Source organism: Myotis lucifugus, unplaced genomic scaffold, assembly GCF_000147115.1.
Source record: "Myotis lucifugus unplaced genomic scaffold, Myoluc2.0 scaffold_558, whole genome shotgun sequence".
NCBI classification, from domain to species: domain Eukaryota; kingdom Metazoa; phylum Chordata; class Mammalia; order Chiroptera; family Vespertilionidae; genus Myotis; species Myotis lucifugus.
In genome coordinates this window covers 44348-62405 of record NW_005871606.1, presented here as the reverse complement: position 1 = coordinate 62405, position 18058 = coordinate 44348, and the positions used below count along the sequence as shown (strand labels likewise).

At 48.9% G+C, this 18058-nt stretch overlaps 1 long non-coding RNA gene across 1 annotated transcript; it reads left to right on the top strand.

Annotated features, from left to right (window-relative positions):
- The first annotated feature begins 3852 nt into the window (after positions 1 to 3852).
- Positions 3853 to 16247, top strand: LOC111823567. The gene is made up of 3 exons (XR_002826620.1): positions 3853 to 4075; positions 5871 to 6008; positions 16013 to 16247. It is a non-coding gene; the product is annotated as an uncharacterized LOC111823567 (long non-coding RNA).
- Positions 16248 to 18058: the final 1811 nt, after the last annotated feature.

The window sequence follows — 18058 nt, the reverse complement described above, 5'->3', positions numbered from 1 at the left end:
TAGATTGTTCTAGGCACTCTGGCAGGGAGGACCGAGCTGCTCCCACTTCCTCTCCGTATCTTCAAATTACCAACATGTTGCACTGGGGTTGGGGGACAGACTAGCTTTTTGGAGTGGAGGTATTTGGTCAAATACTTCTTTGTAGTTTACAGGGATTAGAGTCCATGGGGACCCGCAGGGAAAGAGCTAGAGTACAGTTATCAGCAACCTCGTTCACCCGGGCCAACTAGGAAAACATGTTTTTTGCAGGCCATGTTTACTTGTTTATAGAACTTTGTCCTTAAAGGGAGAAAAGCAGGAAATGCGATCTCTATAACTGTGATTAAAAGCTCAGAACAGGCATGACCGTCTCTAGTTTTACTGCTGAGCCTCTGAATGAGTTTTGTTGTTGGGAAAACCCCTTTAAACTGGGTCTTTCACCATTCCGTGACCAGCTTCCAAGTCACACATTGCCCCTTGTGGTTGTCTCGGAGTGCCCGATGACACTGTCCACTGACACTTCTCAGCACTTGCCACTCTTTTTTTAAAAAAATTATTTTTAATTTTTCTATGTTTTTGCCAGTCTCCCTAACAAAGAGAAAGCAATGAGTTTGTTTGCACTGTGACTGTTTTTAATTTGTTGGTTCCCCTTTTAAAGTAGTAATATAAAAAAATAACATGTCAGTTGATTTAAAGAGAAATATCCAGTACAATTACCATAATAACTGCACTCCAATGAGTACAGCATATTAATTATTCAGGAACTATTACGTTATGTAGATATGGCAAAAATTAGGAAGATAGTAATTATAGTTAAAGAAACACTGAATGAGGTGATTTTCAAGTTTCTGTTTACTCTAATCGTCCAAGAGCACTCGGGTATCTCATAAGGTGGCAGATATCCACTCCAGCTCCTGTCCCCGAAATGGGCACATATTAATGGACTCAGTATTTGCACAGCAGGGTTGGCGTTTGACTTAATGGTATATGACAGGGCACACGTTCTGAAACCTTGGGAAATTTTGGCCACAGTTAACTAAAGTTTTCACTTGCAATATTTCCCCCTGTTACTTAAAATATAACAATATGGGGGCAGGCACCTTTGCCTTGGTGTAATTAAGAATGAAATGATGTTAGGAACATTTGCTTAAAAATAGATTTCAATTTGTTTTACCACCAAAAGGTGGCGCCCTACCCCCATGCCCTTTATTTAAAAGCCCTTCTTGCCTAACTATAACAAAAAGAAACTTCCCTTTATCAGACTACTGATAAAGAAATTAAAATGTGTTTCCTATGAATATAAGGCGACGTGTGGGAAATGGACACTACGTAAGCTGCAGTTAAGTTTCCATCTAATGTAAGCCAAATGGATATGGAGTTCTTTAATAGGGTAGCTCACAGACAGTGGTATATACGAAGTTGAGCACACTATATTACAGGGTTTACAAACAGGATTTCCTTTTGTCCACAAAACTGACTTTGGCCCCCACTTTCCAACCTGACTTAGGCCCCCACTTTCAAGTGAATGTAGATTTTGAGACAGTTCAAACGCAGAATAAGACCAGTGGCAATCTAAAGAGCATTTAGTATGGCAATACTAATAATTTTTTAAAACTCACTGTTTAATCCAAAAAATGAGATCAGAGCATGAACTGTTCTTTACAGACCAGGAATAAATTAGTCACATTTAAAATAAACTACTATTTCTCTGAGAGGAAGGGAGTGGGGAGGGGGTGGAAAACACCATCCCACTGCCCCTCCAACTGTCCGCAGCCCAACATGTCACATGAACATAGGTCTGGCATAAACTTTTTAGAAATGAAAGCAACCCCTCATCCCCTCAATAGACGGGCTGCTTTGTAGATTTCCACTTAATTCCATGTGAATTCAGCACATGGGATTCCCAGTGATGCTAAAGTGTTGTTGAGAGCATTAACGGAGCTGATTAAAGCTTTTCCATCAGCGCCTAAGTCATAAATAGCAGCTGTCATTACCGACAGCTGTGGCCTGAGCGCTCCTCAAGGGCAGGGCTGTCGTTTTTGCTCTCTCCATGCTTACGGCGGGTCTAGAGCAGAGTAGGTGTGCCAGTCGTCTTAACGTCTCGCCTCAAAGACAACCTGAACCCCACCTTCCAGGAAGCTAGGAACTTCCACTCAAACCCACATGCACTTTCTTTACCTAGATTCTCTCTAAACGATTCAGTGGATGGTCCTGACTGGCTCTCATGGATGGGGCAGAGGCCTTCACCAGGAGCCCTGCTGCGCTGGAGTTGCCTCACCTCTCTCCCAGTTTTGGGCTTTACTCTGTATAGCACCAGGCAGTGGCTATTTTTTTTTTTAAGTTGCAAAGGAGATACAAGTTTAAAGTAGTAGCCTGATGCTATTATTGAAATTGAAATTTAGACTTCTGTAAATGCATGTTTAACAATACTTGTAAAGTTATCCCAAAGGATTTATAATATCCTTTTCAGAATATTATCTGCGCTGTTCTCAAGACCAATGGGACAGTACTCGCCCCCCCACCCCCCACTATTTTGTTGAACCCATAGGGGTGGCTTTGGCCACTACACCACCCAGCCAACAGCTGGGAGCACTGGCCTGGGGATTTGGCAGCATCTGGGGTGATGGCTCTGAGGAAAATTATTTCTGTTAACAAGACATAGAGCTCTGTATCTAAGTCACTTTTGGAAACCAAAAGTCTTCTTCCTAGTGCCGTTTGTTTTTTGTATTTACATGTATATTTCAAAACATTTCATTCAGGCTCCTAATTACTCTTTCACATTTTTAAATGCCACCGAACTTCCAAACAGTGCGCACACAATTTCACCCTTTTACAGAACTGGACAGAGCTTTTTGCAAGTGACTGATCTCGAGGAGAGCCGGTCACCGGTGTCCACGCGGATCTGAGCGGCCCTGGGCGGTGTCCAGGCGGCCGAGGCCGGAACCCAGCTCCCGCCGAAGGCATCTCCGCAGACGTTTCCGCGGGCTGGGCCGCGGGGCAGGAGAGCGCCCGCGCGATCGCCTCTAAATGCTGGGGAACCCTTGCTGGCGGGTTTCTGCTTCCTCGCAAAGGGGGTTTGTCCTTCTGTTGAACTTTCAACTCCCGAACTCGCCTTCTTTCATTGGACAAAGTGTAGAAAGAGAGAGAGACCGGGGAGGACGGGGGGCGGGGGGGGGGGGCACCACCCGCCGCCCCTTCAACTGTCACCGCCGGCCAAACACTTTCGCTTTTAACTGCAGCGGAGTCAGCGCCCGTCTCTCCGCTTCCTTCTGTATTTTTAGCTCAGAAACCGAGCAAATGGCCATGCCTTCCCGTCTCCGTCCTCGTGAAAGCTCTGCCGCGAGATCCCCGGGGCCGGAATGCCCCTCCATCTTCCGGGGCCCTCTCCTCCCAGCCCCTCACTCTCCAGGCAGACCCTCCGCAGCCGGTCGCTCCGCTTCCCTCCCTCCGGCGGGGGCTCGGCCGCCGCCCCGGCCCCGCAGCCTGGACCTCCCGGCCCGCCCCGGCCCCCGGCCGCCCGCCCCCCGGCTCCGGCAGCGGCGATTCTTTCCTTTCGCTGCGAGCCGGGTTGTTTACACAGCAGGTGGATGTGACGTCAGGGACGCACAACAGCAAAAAATAACAAGATCTTCCTCCGCGAGGAGCTGGACTCTCGCGGGCCTCATTTATTTATTTGTTCCGGGAGGCCGGGCCGGGGGCGGGGGTGGGCGCTGGAGGTCGAGGGGCCGGGGGGAGGGCGGCGGCTCCTGCTCGGGGGGCGTCGGGGCCCGGGGGCGGCCCCGGCGGAGAGGCGGTGCCCGGGGGAGGCCGGGGGACGGGCTGGGGAGCGCCCCCGGCCCGGCGCCACCCGCGCCCCGCGGCCCCCGGCGCCGGCCGAGCTCCGCGCAGCTAGTCCCCAGCGGAGGAATCTATTGTTATTTATTGTGTGGCGGTTGCTGCCGGCCTCGCCGCGGCCCGTCCTCGCCCGCGAGTGCGTGTGCGCGCGCGTGTGTCTGTGTGTAAGTGTGTGCGCGGGGTGCGCGCGCGGGCGGGAGTGGGCGCGTGCGGGGAAAGGCTGAAAACACCTTAGTTTGCACCGCGAGACCATTTGCAGCGGGTGAGTTTGTATTTTTCCATTTCTGCTCCACTTTTTCCCAAGCCGCCTCCTGCCTTGTTTCCGCCACTTTAAACAACAACCAGCACAAAAAAAAAAAAGAAAGAAAAAGAAAGATAAAAAGGAAAAAAAAAGAGGAAAAAAAGAAAGAAAGAAAGAAAAAAACTACTTTCCACCTCCAGGCTCCACGTGCACTCCCCCAGCCCTCCCCCCAGGCGCTCTCCCCGGTCGGGCCCGGGCTGGGGAGCGGGTGGGGGCTGTGGGCCGGCGCCGGGCGGAGGGGGCCCCGGAGGCGCCGCGCGCGGGGCTATTTGCATAAGTCAAATGGAGGGGGGCGGCGAGGAGACGAGATCGCCTTCCTCTTGGCCCCTTCGCGCCGGGATCTGCGCTCGGGGGGAGAAGTCTGCAAGCCCAGGCCGCCCGGGGCAACTTTCGGTGTCTGGCGTCCGGGCGCCTGCGGGGGAGCGGGGCGGGCACGGGTTCCTGGGTCGGGTCTTCGGCGGGAGGGGGCGCGCGCTGCTCTCCTCTGGATCCCCAAGTTTGGACTTGGCGCAAACTTTTCCCTTCTCTCTCCCGGAGTGAATGACCCTCGGTGCCCCTGGGCCGCAGCGGAATGACTGGGTATGTCCACGCCTTGGGCCTCGAGCTGGCGGACATCCCCGGTGCCACGCACGCCTGACTCCGAAAACGGCGGCAGGGCCACTCCGTCGTCGTCCTCCGGAGACCGGACTCAGACTCACCCGCACACCCGCAGCTAAACACGTACCCCACGCGCGCTCGGCCCCCAGAACCCAGCCTCCCCGCGACGGGGCCAACACGGCGCGTGCGAGTGGGCGCAGGGTGCGATGCGGGGCGTCTCCGCGCCCGGATTTCCCGTTTTCCCTCTCCACCACACTCGTACACACACTTTCTCTTTTCACTCCCCTCTTAAGCTGGGGAACGCGGGGAGGGGTAGATTTCCAAGCCCATCTATCCGGAGACGCGTGTGAATCACCGCGTCCTTTCGCCCCGTCCCGGCCGCCGAGGCTCCCCGTCCCTCGCCCGAGCGCCGCCTTCCTCCCGAGCTCCGTTCCGTCCGGCAGAGCGGACTCGGTGGAGCCGGCGAGCCGGGACGGCGTGCGCTTTCGGCGGAGACCGCGGCGGCGGCGCCGGGAGCCCTGGAGTTTGCTGGTCGCCCCAGGGTCGCGGTCAGACGCTGCCTCCGCCTCCTCTGGCCCCCGCCTCCTGCTCCTCTCCTCCCCAGATACCGCCGGGATCGGAAACTTTGATTCCTTCTCCTTTCGGTCCTTGGCGAGTCTCCCTCCCCACCTGTTGTGACCTCCATCTCGGTCCCCGGAGAGTGGAGGTGGCACGCGGGCGCCGGGGAGCTCCGCGCCCAGAAACAAAGTCGCAAGCTCCCATCTCAAGTGTTTGCTGCGAAAATGCTGCCTGCAGACCACCCCCACCTCCACCCGCGCAGCTCCCGCCCTCTGAGAATAAGGACTAAATAAACAGTTGTAACTCCAAACCTCGCGCCCAGACCGTCTCCCTAGCCCACCCCTTCCCGCCCCCTCCTTTTTGTTGTTGCAACTTTGTGAGATCCCGGGTAGGTGCTCAGCTGCGCCGGCCCGTTTCCCGGCCTCGGGATCCTGCAGGGATTCCCTGCCACAGTCTCTTCCCGCCGCGCTCGCGGGTCCTCTGAGCCCGCCGCCCTCGGTCTCGGCCTTTCAGCTGCTCACTCATCCCTCCCCCACCCGATCCCCCCAACCTGCACCGGGAAGACTTGCTGAGTGTCGCCCCGGTTTCTTGTCGACCGCAGAACCCGAAAGTTTGCAAGAGGAAGAGCGCGTGGCCAGCCAGCGGGCCCGGGGCAGCGGCAGCGCGAGGACCATGGTGCTGCTGGCGCCTCCTCCGCGGGCGTGAAGGCGGCGCTCCCACTCCCTCCCGGACTCGGCGGGTAAGTCGAGGCGGCGGCGGGCGCGGGGGCCAGGATGCGAGAGGAGCCGCAGGGGCTGGGGACACCCTTGAGCTCCGGGCTGACCGCGGGGGCTCTCAGTGCCCCAAGCGCCAGCATGTGTAGCGGTAGGCACCGGAGGCAGGAATGTGCCCATCTTCCAATACCGGACTTCCTCTCTCTCCCCCTTTATTTCTTAAATCCGAAAACCCGGAGATCAAAGTTTAGCGTGGAGTGTAAAGTGCCCTGATAAAATATGGTGACATCTCTCGCTCCTCTTCTCACCCTACTCCCCCCTTGTAACTATCAATTATTTCCAAGTCATTGTGTCCAAATACCCTTGCCGAGCTGATCACAAAGTGTATTGATTTAGTCTGGGCTCGTCCTACGCGTTCCGTTTTATTCATTTTCTTTTTGTTCAACCAGAAAACCCCAAATGAAACATTTCTTCCTCTTCCTAACACCCCCCTCCCCCAGCCCTCATCTGTGAGGCTTGGGCCGAGCAGTGCAATTAATATAAACATTTAATTTGGTTGCGTTTGAGCTTCGCCAGCCCACGTAGGAGAGGCTGGCGTTGCTGTCGTCCGGTCGCAGGTATTTTCTAAGTTGGGTGTCCTTTTTGTTACTGCTCTCACTCACCAGCAGTGCCGGAGGGCGTCTATTCCCCTGGAAAGGCGTCTGTATGGACATTGAGAACGGCTAAGCTTGACCTTTCCTTTGGTTGTCCGTATAGGCTTTAGGATTTAGGGTTTGCATAATAGCTGGTTTGAGAAAAACCTAAAGGATATTTAAAAGAATTTTCTATTGCTGCAAATATATTGAAGAACCTCTTCAAAATTTTTACCTTCTCCTTTTTTTTCCCCCACTGAAAATCCGTTTAAGGGGGAGAAGTCTTAACTGGAATTTGAGGAGAAATTGTTAGATTAAGGTGTTTTCTACCCAGGGTTAACCAACATAATTGAGATAGAGGAGTTCCTGTTATTTTCGGTTCCAGAGAGAAATGTATCAAATCTTTTAAAGAATTCCATTGGAGTTTTGATTTTCAAAGTGGAAATACCCATCTCTTTGAATCCAGGAAAAGAAAATTGGGTTCACAGTTACAGAGATTTGGAATGGGGTTTTTCTTCTCTGATTTTCTACCTGAAATGTCTAATAATTAAAGAGCACTAAAAATATAAAATGGAACTCAACTAGTTATTCAAAAGGTGTCAGCTAAAAATCTCCCTGCACAAAGGGGGGAAACGGTTTAACATCTCGCCACTGGCTGCATAGCTACCCCAGCCTCCCACCCCCTTAGACTTTGGGCTAATAAGAGAGAGGGAAAAAATCAGGGTTTTTTTTGGGGGGGGGAAGTAAAGTAAACAGCCTCCAACTGCTGAACCTTGACAACCCAAATTAAGGAAGCAGGGAGATCAAATGGAACTGCCGCTGGGTTGTTGTCAGGAGCTCTGCATCCAGGACCCTACTATTGGATCAAGCAGGAAAGCCATGTACTTACTAATGCAGAAATGGACCATTGCAAATGCTGATCTTTGTTGTGCAAGCAAAAGCTCACTTGGAAGGACATACGTAGGGTTTCTCTAGGCAGCATTTGAGTTCTTTATGAATGCTGACTTCCTAAACAAGTTATTATTTTTTAATGCATTCTTGTTTCTGAACAGAATGCATCCAAGAAGGTATTAAAAGAATACAAGTCTTTGGAGGCTGTCTTGCTACCCAGAAGTGTGCAGTGGAATTCTTCTTCCTAGCATCAGGCTCCTTCACGAGAGCTAGATAACGTTTTCTCACAGCAAGTTGAGAAGATCTGCCTTATCAGGGAAGCCAGGGTTTTGTAAATGGGGGTTTAAATCTGATCTGCAGTTCAAAACAAACAAACAAACAGACAAACAAACAACACACAAAAACCTGGTGATGGTGTTCTGTGTCGGCCCACTCTTGGAATTTAAAAATGCAAGAGGGATGGGTCTGCAGATTAGACATACCTCTTTTTCAGAGTAGCATTCAGCAGAACCAGGTTGCTACTTTGATATAAGTTCTCTGTAACTTGTCCTTGCTTGTTTTCTAGGAAAATTTAACTGCTTTACATTTTTAAAGGGAGTAGTAACAGTAATTACTTTAGCGTTTTGTTTTCACAGGCTTGTCAAAGTATAATGAAAGGAAAGAAACATCGAGTATTCAAATTAACTGTCTTAAATTAAGAGGGTGATATTGCTGAAGATGTCTGTCTGTAAGATTTTGCATTTATATTTAAATTTGGCATATAAACTGTGTAACCTTTTTTTTTTCTAAAAACTCTCCCAAAATTAAATATCATTTTAAATTAAATAGAGCAAAGTAGGAAATAGGACAAGTAAACATATACAGAAAAATAAAAATAATTGTCATTTAAGAATTTCATTTTTAAATAACAAATGTTGATCACATAGAAGCACTTTGTTTTTTTATAAGTCAGAGTTTCATAACCATAGTGGCCAACATGTTTCAAAGTCTGTAGTTTTTATTGGGTATACCTTTTATTGTGTAATTAAACAATGCGAGTTAAATGTGCACATGGATGCTATTAGGCAATTTTCTGCAATATGTATTTTTTTTTTAAAAAGCTGTAAATATCCTCTAGTTAAGTCATTTGTATCAACAATAACAGAAGTTAACTAGGTTAATATTGAGCCAGGCATAGTTTTCTGTCACTAAGTTTTTTCCTTGCTTCTCCGGAAACTGTATCCCTGACCTTGTATATTTATATTCTCAGGCTCTATTGAAGGGTATATGTTTTCAGCAGTTGTTTAGATTAACAGAAGAATTGTGATATTTCCTAAACAAATATATTTATACCACAGCACATCCAATGCCAACATTAAGAAAGGGAAGGGAGAACAGAGCAGATGTGACAACTTCTTTGGAACCCTATCTTATTGTGCTGTGTATTTGGTTTTTATTTTTTACTTTAAAACTCAAATTCAGTTTTGAAATGTTACCTTGTAAGATTTAGCATCACCAAAAGGTATGTGTATTCAGACAATGTCAGCGTTATCGCACCAATTACAGTTCAGTAGGGATGCCAGGAATATTTACAGGGCTTTGCGAGGGTCTGTCTTTGAAAAATAATTTTAGGCACACGTTAATAAAATTTAAATAGATTGCAGGCTGTCAGAAAATAGTATAAATTTTGTTTATGATTCAGTTACTTTAAGGTACTTACATTAAAGAAACTCATTTAACCCCTGACTGGAGAGTATTAAGTAGGGAGGAAGCCCTCCGAAGAGCTCCCATGCCCTTTGCTCTGCGGATGAGCTTAAATTACTACAATCTAATTGCAACTCCAAGGCACTGAGCATGAGCTGTTTCTCTGTGGCTAGAAAGGTTTCCAGATCAGAGCTAGATTTGCACAGGTGGTATTTGTGATTTAAATTATTTTTATTTTTTTTTTGCTTAGGGCCTTTTCCTTTTTTTAGCCTGGTAAGTGTCATACTCCTTTTATAGAATTCAGTTATAGTAAATGCCTTTTTAGCTAAGCCAACAGTATTGTCCTTTTTTAAAAAAAATATGTCTTTTGAACCTGGAGATTATAAAGGTCTAAGGCAAGTAGGGCTTGTTTTCTAAAGAAAATAACCTTAAGAGGAGCATCTGCTGCATAGACAGTGAACTGTCTGCATGAGCCAACGCACACGCGTCCTGTTTGCCGGGAACTGTTTATTCCTTTAGTTGGTGGTAGTAATCCCACCAGGTGACCCGCAGGGTTTGTGAGTCAAGCCAGCGAGCCAGGTACGTTTGCAGTTAGGCACCTGCATCTGTAAGTGGTCTTTCTTGTGACTTGTTTCACTGGACTACAGCCACTTTGTTATATGTGTACGATCCAAGGAGCCATCGTAAACCGATTTTTAAAATAAATGTTTCTCTTCCATGGCACTTGCATGAATAACGGCTAGAGGTGCCCCAAACCGGCACATCAGCAGGCCATGCCTGCGCGACGGATCCCTGAAACGGGAGACCCTGGCCAATTCGGGACCTATGCATGACAGTTGTTTTTCTTTCTTTCCCTTGGGATCTGCATAGTTTATTTCACTGTGCATGTGACGACGTGGTTAATGGAAATTAAGCAGATTTGGCTTGTGTCACCAATCTAAAAATAAATGTTGTAAGGAACGTTTGATTTCAAGAAGTGCTTTGGTTTTGCATCCCATAGACAATCTTCTTGCACTTATGGCTACAAGGCTGGCATTCTGGAAGGAGGAAGTACAGTGGGGTAAATTGCATGGCAGTCGGGAAGGACAATTAGACAGTGTTCTTTGTTTTGCAATGAATTATTCTTATTAATTACAGTCAGTTTGTACTGAGGCGTTGTCAGGCCTTATTTAGAAGCCAGCTCCCAGGCACCAGAAGGGTGTGCCAGAAGCTGTGTATGTCCTGGTCCTGGTCCCGGTTCCCCAGCCCTGGGGTCCGTGAGGGTCTCTGCAAGGCTGGCTTTCCTTTTGGAAGCCTCCTGACACTAGTTTTCCTGATCTGTCCTGCCCTGTGCACACAGGTGTTTGTTCAGCAGTTATGCTGCGGGATTTAGAGTGAGAGGACGTTGTCCCGCTGGCCAGCCGCTGGAAAGTGAGCTGCCTCAAAGAAAGAACCTGTATGTGAACAAGTGTAAATGGGTTTTTCCTTATGACCCTCCCCAACATATTTTGTTTTAAAAAAACGTGGGGGAGGGGCTCAGTTTAGTGCCTTGATGTTTGCAGTGAAGGTGCAGTGACGTAGGAGTCCTGGGAGATGCAAGGGCAGTGGAGCTTCCAGTGGCCTCATCTCGATGCTGGAAGCGCCTCCGTCACCGGGTCAAATTAATTTCTTCAGTTCGAGGACTTAAAGTAACTAAATCGTAAACAAAATTTATATTAGCTCCTGACAACTAATAATCTATTTAAATTACATGAAAGTATCTGGGCAAAAAATTAATTAAAGACAGAAGTACTGTCAAGGTCTGTAAATATCTTGACAGGTCTACTCAAATGGAACTGATACTGCGAAATATTTACATATGTCGGCCGTGTCCGGGAACATCTCGGCAGTGCCTGTGCAAAGCTAATTGCACTTTCTTTCCAAATCACATTTTTAATAAAATAGTTTTCTTTTGAAAAGGAACATGGATACATAGAAAATTGTGTTCAAGTGTCTTGTTTACTGTTTAGCTCTCTCCATGCAGGGTCGCTCTGATGGGTGTATTCCTCTCCTGTGGCTGTTCAGACAAACAGCTGACCGGCAGGGAGGGGCCCTGACTGGGAGGCTCGGTCATTCTGTTTCAGTTCAGCGGTTTGGAGGTATCAGAAGCGAAGAAGCGAGGGGGTTAGAGGACAGCTCACTGAGGGGAAGAGATGGGTCTGAGCATTATTGGTCTGTGTTTATATTAGGTAGAATAGATCACTTAGGATAGGACCAAGGTTTTTTTCTGAATTTAGTATTTGGGTACATACATATTTAATAGTAATCAGACAGGGTGACATCCACGTTTTGCCAGATTCTCTGATTTTTAGCTAATTCTGTGATCAGCTTTATTAACCGGGACACTAATAATAATTCTAGTATGAAACTCAAAACCTGAATTCTTGAAGTTTCTTTTCCTTCCAGCTTAGCAGTTGATTCGTCATGTGACTTTCTCTGCCCCAGGTTCGCTGTCTGTGGATTAGGGTGGTGGTTGCAGGTCTGTTCTTGGAGCTTGGTGACCTCAAGGCACAGGTGCTGTGTTGTTACCCATAGTTTTCAAGGTGCCCTCGGTGCTGTCCGGATGTGGACCACAGCTCTCGGGGGCAGAGTGCTGGGAGCTCTGCTGGAGTTGCTCTCTGCTCTCCTGTCCCAGGGCTGCTCCTCTGAGGTGGGATCAGTGGGGTGGGCCTCCTCCTCTCCGAGGGCAGGTGAGCCCAGAAGCAACGATGGTCCTGTCCCGGGTGTGAAATGGAGGCATCTTGGCACTTGGTCCTACTTCAGCAAAGGGAGGTCCCTTGCTCACCTGCTTCCAGATCATTGTGTGTGTTTGTGTTTCAAATGTCAGGAGATTTATTAAAATACAGATTCTTGGATTCTTGGATCAGAATTTTTGCTGACTGATGTGAGAATACGCATTGTTTAGCAAACTTCCCCTGATGATTCTGACGCACACTAAGCAGAGACCCATGGACCACGTGCTTCATGCTGCTAGAGATTCTGGAACTGAAATCTTTGTCCTCACCTAGATTTTACTGATTGATTCTTTGTCTTATGTTGAGGTCTGTATTATATGTAATGTGCTTGACTTTCTATTGGGAATCAAATCCTGTGGTTTCATTTTTTAATATTTTTTTTATTGGGTTAAGAGAGGAAGGGAGAGAGAGAGAGACATCAATGCTGAGAATCACTAATTGGCTACTTCCTGCACACCCCACACTGGGGATTGAGCCTAAAACCTGGGCATGTGCCCTGACCTGGAATCCAACCTTGATCACCTACCTGGTTCATACGTCGATGCTCAACCACTGAGCCACGCCGGCCGGGCCCAAACCTGTGGTTTTAACGTGTAAGCAAGCACTGAGGCTCCAGGGGGTCACGTTGCTGCTGATGGGCTGGATGGGCTGGGTGCCTTTGCATTTGAACCAGCCCCACATGGTTCTACGCCCACCTAAGGGGGGGACTGGACTCCTCCATGGTCAGAGTTGGGAAAGCCTTCCGAAGGGTCTGGCCTCACTGCTGGGACCTCAGAAACCTGAGAGGAGGAGGGCTCCCTGTCGAGAGTGAAGCACCTGGAGAGAGAGCCACCAGCAGATGCAGCCGGCCTGGCGCTGCCGAGGGCCTGGCACTGCCGAGGGCGGGCAGCTTGGGGCATCGGCGGTTGTCACCAATACCAGGCATTTCCTGGCTTGTGTTCTCGTTTCCAGTGGGTGTTGTCCTGTCGCAGTTACCAATTAGTGTCGAATGGCTTTTGGGAATTGCTTTTTCTCTGAGTATTTCATCTTAATTTTAAGATCTGAACTGTTTACTCATTAGACTAACCCTGCTGGCCCAAGTATTTGAATTTTCCTAGGCATCTTGGGAAATTCACTATCGTTGTATATGATGGGGCCTGCAGGAACATTGATGGAAATAGCTTAGCCAGCAGTGCCACACAAGTAAAGAAAGCAGAACCCTAGAAAGAATGCATCCAACAAGATTACGAGATGAAGGTGGATAAATTGCAAGGAAGGCTTGTTTAAATATTCAGAGCTTTAGCTAAAGATCTAACCACTAAGATCAAAAGAGTTATTTAACAAAAGTTGTACAGACTTTTTCGTCTGTATTAGTAACGTGCCTTTTGAAGTAACCCAGTGATAAAGCATTTGTCCAAAATGCCCTCACCTACATTTTTAAAAAGGTCTTTGTCTTTGGGTGTGGCTTGATTTAATGGCTCCAAAAGGGGTCAGTGGTTTTTAGGTCTAGAACTTCAGTTGCCGTGGCTCTAGGTTTGGGTGGCATTTGTAATATTCCTATAATACAAAGTTCATTTATTTCTGCTCAGCCCTGAGCACTTTTAAAAATAATCTCTGGTGGTCAAGTTTAAAACTAGGGTGTCGGTGTCCTTGAATAAAGGGTTTCTATCGAAGATGGATGGAACGGACCGGAGTCTCGGCGCTGGCCCTGGCCCTAGATGCGGCGCCTGCAGCAGGCGCTGAGTCCGGTGCCTTGTTTGTCCGAAGGATGCTAATCATTTCATTAAGAAAGGTTAAGTAATTAACTGATTTATCACTAGGGAATCAACGTCAGACCCTTTTTAGTGATGTATTGTAGACATTTTCTAATATAAAATTGGCTGCGTTTAATTATTTGGAAAGAAGCTAGTTGGACTCTGAGAACGGGTAGGGCTTCCTAAAAAAATACCGCTGTCCATGTGCTACTGCAAATAATCTCGGAGAAAACAGTCTGTTAGTAGGAAACTGCTCGGTGGCGGGCTCCTGCCTGGCCTCCGCAGACCTGCTGCTTCGCATGCCTTCTCCGGCGTCGGAAGGTTCGGCTGCCGAAACGTGCTCGTCTAATTTCTAAATGATGGCTTTGTAGCAGTGGGCGCGTGTGGACCGTAAGCGCGGCTGTAACTGTGGTGAGCTCACAACAAATTCTTTACTTGTAGAAGCAAGTCGGCATCCTTGCCGCCTACAGGGCTTCTCCCTTTTGTCTCCAAGTCCTTCTGGCAACTGCGGCTCCAGGTTCCCCACTCCCGGCGGGGCGGGGAGGGTGGGCGTGGTGGAATAAGCTCCCCATCTGTCAAAAATTGACCTTTCTCTTGCACTCCTTTGTTCCAGAATCACACAGAAGGTATGCTTCCAGCTCCTTCCTGTGCCTGTATTCGCGTCAACTCAAAATTAAAAAGATACTTAAAGAGTGATTTCCTTTCTGTGTGGTTTTGTTTGCTTGTTTCTATCTGGCAGCAGGACAGTCCCTTTTCCTAACTGGAGAGCATCTCTCTCAGACATGCCTTTTCATAGGGAGAGTGGCCGGGGGTGGGAGGTGGGGGGTGGGGGGGGTTGAACATTCTTTGAGGGAGAAATGAGCACGTTGGAAATGGGCTCTATACGGGGAAGCAGGGTTAGTCTCGTAACCAGAGCAGCTGCTGAAGAAAATGTGATGCCTTGGCCTCAAGCTCTTTGATCTCTGAGTTGAGAGCAACTTTTGAGGAGAGAAATCTGGCAGATATTTACAAAGCTATTTATCTTAAAACTGTGTTTTTATCTTCCCATTTTTATTATGGAACCTGTCCCACCAAAAGGAGCGAAGGACAGCTCAGTGAGCACTTGCCCTGCACTCGTGTCAGGAGCCCCCCCCCCCCTCTCCCCCGGCCACGCCCCGAGGCCACCTCTGCTCTCTCTCTGCTGGCTGTTGTCATCCGGGATTCTTTAGGTTCTTAATATACATGCATGGATTCCCCCAAATAGAGGGTTTCTTTTGCATGTGGAGGACTTACCGGTATAGTGATGGTACCCTACTGTATATGTTCTTTAATAACTTGCTCTTTTGGGGTCAATAGTTAGTGAAATTCACCCATGTGGATACATTTTAGCTGTAGTTGATTCATTTTTCCATATGAACCTTTGGAAGTGCTGCATATTAACTCAAGACAAGTTCTTTATATCCGAACTTAACACCCAGCGCCTCCTGCAGTACCATATATTGAAACTTTAGGGTTAATATGAAATTACCAGTCCTGACTCAAACTTCACAACTTGCTCATTTACCAGTGGGTTTTGTGTGTGTGTGTGTGGGGGGGGGGGCGGTGAGGGCAGGGGCACTTTAAACAAAAGCAAACATTTACTAGGGAATTTGATTTTAAAAAATAATATAGCAAGTGGCTGATCTCTTACATTTAAGAAAAACAAAACAAAACAGGCAATGCATTCATTTGAAGGAGCCTAGCCGTTTTCTTTCTCATGCGCAGACTTGGCTTCGAACCTCACAGCCGGTACGCAGGGTAGCAAGTGGAAGGCGATGTTTAATTAACAGCGCTACTTCTGGGTCCTTGCTGTGGTGCAGTGCCTTGCTCTTCAGTGCAGAAAGTGATGGCTGTGTGTGTTAAAGGACTGGCATCTTTGCAGTAAGGAAGCCATATACATAAAGATATACTTCGATGAAAATCGGAATGTGTTTACAATAGCGCGGCTCCGCTCGCAGCGATGGAACGCCCGCCCGCGCCCGCCTGGCACTCCGCCTGAGCGGTGACCTGGGCTCCGTGCAGGCAGAGGCTGGCAGCGTCCGCGCACAGCGAACCAGGCGCTTGTCATTAAGTTAGTGATAAGTAGCACAGTGTGCATTTTGAGCAGATAGAACATATTTAATTCTGATGCACAGAATTTCCATTTAGTCAGGCTCATTGCGGAGTAAAACGAAAATCTTGTATTTTAAGAGGAAAGATAAGGCATGTTAGCGTGGCTGACAGACCCGGGCGTAGAAATGTTTACCTTGAACAGACAGGGAAGGTTGGAAAACTTTTTCCCTCCTAGACAACTTGGATATTTGTGCTGCTGTTTTATTAGGAGTGTCAGATCCCCAGGAAATGGCGTACATGACTGGAGATGCTGGACAAAATGAGTCTGCAGGTGGACAGCGTTTCGCTGGGGCCGGAGGAGAGTGGAAGGAGCGGATGCTGGGACGGCGCTCATGTAGGAGACCGCGTGTCAGGACCACGAGACGCGGCGTGGCCATAAACAGTGGCTTTCATTTTTAAATTGAGTTTCTCAGAACAAATAAAGTGATGCTTAGTAGCGGTTACTTAGAGAGAAGTAATACCTGTAACGGCATTTTTTCTAGGTTCCCAAAGCCTCGTGAAACACTGCCACTACCTCGGTGTGGCTGAGGGCGGGCTCCCGGGTGGAGGCATCCCCCCCCCCCCCCACACACACACCAGCTCGGAGGGACAGAGAAAGGCAGGGGTAGCTGTGCTTCATAGGACGTGCAGAGAGAGTGACTGCAGTCTGTAGAAGAAGAAAATCAGATCGAAGGCCACCGGGTATTATTTTAAAATGCACTGTAAGCAGGACTCTCCAGGCAGACTCCCAGCTGGCGGCACCAGCGCGTGCTGCCAGCCCCTGCCCGCTGCCCGTTGGCTCTTACAGCAATGCCCCCTGCTGTCCCCGCCGTGGCTTCTCTGTGTAAGGCAGGCCAATTGGGTCAACGTGGTGATCTGGCTGATGTCCACGCGGAGCGCAGACCGGGCCAGGCTCATTGTTACGTGTGTCCACAGCCAAGATTTCCACTTGGTGAAAGGCTGCGGGATTTATTTCCCAAAGCGCTGCCCAAACTGCTCTTCTTCCCTCAGCTCCTCCTTGGCTGAGATGATTGCTTAATGCTCTTAATTATGCTGGATCCCTCCGTGTTTTCCAACACCTGTGCGAAACTCAGATCCTGGGTGGTCACCGCCTGCTCTCCACAGCCTCCCTGCCACACGGGAGCCGCACGCAGCCTGGCGCACGAGTGAGGGCTGGGAGAGGCTGGGAGCGGCGGCGCTGCTGGTGGCGTCCACGGTGCCATGTAAAAGCACCCTTCTCCCTCGAGTGGGAAAGAGTCTTACAACGAGTAGCTCAGAAATAATGTTTTAAAAAATAGCCTCTCATTGGCCTAGCCCAGGGGTCGGCAAACTGCGGCTCGTGAGCCACATGCGGCTCTTTGGCCCCTTGAGTGTGGCTCTTCCACAAAGTACCACGTGCGGGCACGACATACAGTGCGATTGAACTTCGTGGCCCATGCGCAGAAGTCGGTATTTTGTGGAAGAGCCACACTCAAGGGGCCAAAGAGCCGCATGTGGCTCGCGAGCCGCAGTTTGCCGACCACTGCCCTAGCCGGGTTGGCTCAGCGGATAGACTGTCTGCCTGGGGACCGAAGGCCCCGGGGTTTGATTCTGGTCAAGGGCATGGACCTCGGTCGCAGGCTCCGCCCTGGCCCGGGCCCTGGTCAGGGCTCCTGCAGGAGGCAACCAGTCGATGTGTTTCTCTCACATGCATGTTTCTCTCTGTCTTTCCCTCTCTCTTCCACTCCCTAAAAATCAATGGAAAAACATCCTCGGGTGAGGATTTAAAAGAATAATGGCCTCTCATTCATCGCTGGTGGGGCTGCAAAAACAGTAGAGCCACTTTGGAAGATGATTTGGTGGTTTCTTTTAAACCAAACTTAACTCTGAGCATACGATCCAGCAATCACAGTCATTGATATTTACCCAAAGGAGCTGAAAACTGACGTTCACCCAGAAATTGGCGTGTTTATAGCAGCTTTATTCATTATTGCCAAAACTTGGAAGCAACCAAGACGTTCTTCAGTAAGTGATGGGTAAATACTAACTATGGTATGTGCAGACATTGGAGTATTATTCTGCCCAGAAAAGAAATGTGTGGTCAGGCCATGAGAAGACATGAGGAGCCTTCAGTGCGCGACTAAGTGACAGGAGCCAACCTGAAAAGGCTGCCCACTGTGATCCCAGCTCCGTGACGGTCTGGAAAAGGCAGAACTGGGGGCAGGAAAAAGATGGGTTGAGGAGAGGGAGGGAGAGAGCACAGAGGACTTTGGGGGCAGGGAGACTACTCTGTCCG